Genomic DNA, 3,560 nt, shown 5'->3' with positions numbered 1-3,560 from the left:
CAGTTCCACAGGCTGTACAGGAAGCGAAGAGGTTTAATTGGCTGACAGTTCCACAGGCTGTACAGGAAGCAGAGAGGTTTAATTGGCTGACAGTTTCACAGGCTGTACAGGAAGCGTGGCTGGGGAGGCCTCAGGAGACTTGCAGACATGGTGTAAGATGAAGGGAAGCAGGCATGTCCTCTGTGTCTGGAGCAGGAGGAAGTGGGTGTTGAAGGGGGAGGTGCTGTACACTTTTAACAACCAGATCTCATGAGAATTTACTATCTCAAGAGCAGGAAGGGGCAAGTCTGCCCCCTGATCCAGTCACCTCCCACCAGGCCCCACCTCCAGCCTTGAGGCTTACAATTTGACATGAGCTTTGGACAAGTAAACAAATCGAAACCGTACCATCCTCTTATCAAATTTTTAAGGATGCAATTCAGTATTAACTACATGCATTGGTCTGTAGATTTGATATTTAGAACTTACTCATTGCATAACTAAAACTTATACCCTGTGACCAATACCTCCCCAGTTACCCTTCCCCCTCAGCCCTTGGTAACCACGATTCAGCTCTATGTTTCTGTAAGTTTAGCTGTTTCACATTTTTATGTACATGGAGTTCCACAGGCTGTACAGAAAATATAGCTTCATTTGTGCTGGAACAACAAAATACTTCAGACTTGGTAATTAATAAAGAACAGACATTTATTCTTAACAGTTCTGGAGGCTCGGAAGTCCAAGATCAAGGCACTGTCATCTGGTGCCTGATGAGAGACTTCTTCCTGTATCCTTACATGGTGGAGGCAAAAGAGTGATGGAGAATGAATGCACTCCCAGCCCATTCAAGAGGGAAGAGCCCTCACCTCGTCTCTCCCTGGAGGCCTCACCTTATAGTACTGTCACCTTGGTGATTAGATTTCAACATAGGAATTTGAGGGGAATACATACATCCAGACTATTGCATACATCCAGATGGGATTATGTAATACTTTGTTCCTGTTTGGCTTATTTCTTCACTTAGCACAATATCTTTCTGGTATGTGCATGTTTTTGCAAATGGCAAGATTTTCTTCCTTTTTAAGGCTGAGTAATATTTCATTGCGTGTATAGACCACATTTTCTTTATGCATTCATTATTATTGAGAGTTCTTATTACAAATGGGGAAGTGGTTTTTAATATTGGTTTAATTTTTGTTATTGAAAACATTTTTAGATGGTTAGATTCTTTTTGAAAATAAATATACTCTGTTAAGGCAGTTTTAATTTCACAGCAGAATTAGGAAGTACATAGATTTCCCATATACCCTGATCCACATATATATGTAGCCTTCGCCCTTTTCAACACCTGCCCCTGCCATAGTAGTACATTTGTTAAAATGAGGAACCTACACTGAGACATCATAGTTGTCCAAAGGCCATAGTTTACATTAGGGTTTACTCTTGTGGTTTTACATGCTATGGGTTTGAGTAAATGTTTAATGACATGTATCCAGCCTTACAGTACCCCACAGGACACTTTCTTTGTTCTAAAAGCCATCCCTGCTCTTCCTGTTTATTATTTATCATCCCTAACCTTGCAAACCATCTCCATCATTTTGCAGAATGTTACGTAGTTGCAGTTATATAGTAAGTAGCCTTTTCAGACTGCCTTGTTTTACTTAGTAATATGCATTTAAGGTTCCTCCTTATCTTTTGAGGACAAGATAGCCCATTTCTTTTTAGTGCTGAATTATGTTCCATTGTGTGTACCATAGTTTATCCATGCACTTACTGAAGGGCATCTTGGTTGCTTCCAGATTTTAGCTATTTTGAATAAAGCTGCTATAAATCCCTGTTTACAGGTTTTTATGCTAGCATTTATTTTCACCTCCTTTGGGTAAATACCAAGAGGTGCAGTTGCTGGATCATATGGTAAGAATGTGTTTACTTTTGTAAGAACAACCAAATTGTCCTCCCACTGAGTGACTAGACTATTTTGCATTTCCACAGTCTGAAGGAGAGTTCCTGTTGCTCCAGATTCTCACTGTCAGTTGTTGTCAGTGCTCCACATTTTGGCCATTCTACTAGATATGTAGCAGTATCTCGGTATCTCGTTGTTTTAATATGTTACCCTAATGTTACACAATGTACTGCATTCTTTTATGTGTTTATTTCCTGTATGTTTCTCATCACTGGTGAGGTATCTGTTAAGGTCTTTGGTCTGTTTTATTTAGTGGTTTTCTTACTGTAGAGGTTTCAGTGTTTTTGGAATGTTTTGTGTAACAGTCTCTTTACCAAGATATGTCTTTTGCAGATATTTTCTCCCAGTCTGTGGCTTTTCTTCTCATTTTTGTGACATTGGCTTTTGCAGAACAGAAGTTTTCAATTTTAATGAAGTCTTGTTTATGAATCATTTTAAAGTGGATCTTGACATTGGTGTTATATCTAAAAAGTCATTACCTTTCCCAGGATCATCTAGGTTTTTTCCTTTGTTATTTTCTACAGTTTTTTACTTTTGCATTTTACATTGAAGTCTATGATCCATTTTGAGTTAATTTTTGTGATGGGCATAAGATCTATGTCTAGATTTAGTTTTTTGTTTTTTTAAATGTGGATTTCTAGTTGTCCCCACACCATTTGTTGAAAACAGCAACTCTGCTTTATTGTATCAGTTTACTGTATTTATGTGGGTGTATTTCTGGGCTCTTTATTCTGTTCCATTGTTATGTTTGCTTACAATGAATCTATATAATAAGGCTTAAAGTTAGGTAGTGTTAGTCTTCCAACTTTGTTCTTCAGTAATTGACTATTCTTGGTCTTTTGCTTCTCCATGTGAACTTTAGAATCAGGTTTACTTGTATTTTGTTTATTAAGGTTTTATACTATTCCTCATATAGATCTTGTTACATTTGTTAAATTTATACATAAGTATTTCATCTTTTGGGTGCTAAATACAAGTAGCACTCTGTTTTTCATAGCAAATTGCACTTGGTTGTTGCTGGTGCATTGGAAAGCAATTAACTTTCTCCTTTAACCTTGTATTCTGTAATCTTGCTTTTCAGTTCCAGGAGGGTTTTTTTTGGTTTGGTCTTTTTTCTTTTCTTTTCTTTTTTTTTTTTTTTTAGATTTTCTGCGTAGACAATCCTGTCGTCTGTGAACAAAGTTTTATTTATTCCTTCCCAATCTGTATGCCTTTAATTATATTTTCTTGCCTGATGGCATTTGCTAGTATTTTCAGTATGATATTGAAAGGGGTGATGAGAAAGTAGATCTTTTTCTTCCTCCTGATATTGTGGAAAAGCTTTGAGTTTCTGATTATTAAGTATTATGTTCACTGTAGTTTTGTGTAGATATTCTTTATTAATTTCAGGAAGTTCCACTCTTAGCTTATTGAGAGTTTTTATCATGAATGAATGCTGGATTTTGTCAACTGCTTTTTCTGCACTGGATCATGTGATTTTTCCTTTTCAGCCTCTTGATATAATGAATTACATTAATTGATGTTCATATGTTGAACCAGCCTGGTATCCCCAGAATAAATCTCACTTGGTGATGGTGTATGATTCTTTGTATATATTGTTGGATTTGATGTGCCAATG

This window comes from Colobus angolensis, unplaced genomic scaffold, assembly GCF_000951035.1.
Source record: "Colobus angolensis palliatus isolate OR3802 unplaced genomic scaffold, Cang.pa_1.0 Scaffold416, whole genome shotgun sequence".
Lineage (NCBI taxonomy): Eukaryota > Metazoa > Chordata > Mammalia > Primates > Cercopithecidae > Colobus > Colobus angolensis.
Note: the sequence above shows the minus strand (reverse complement) of the source record.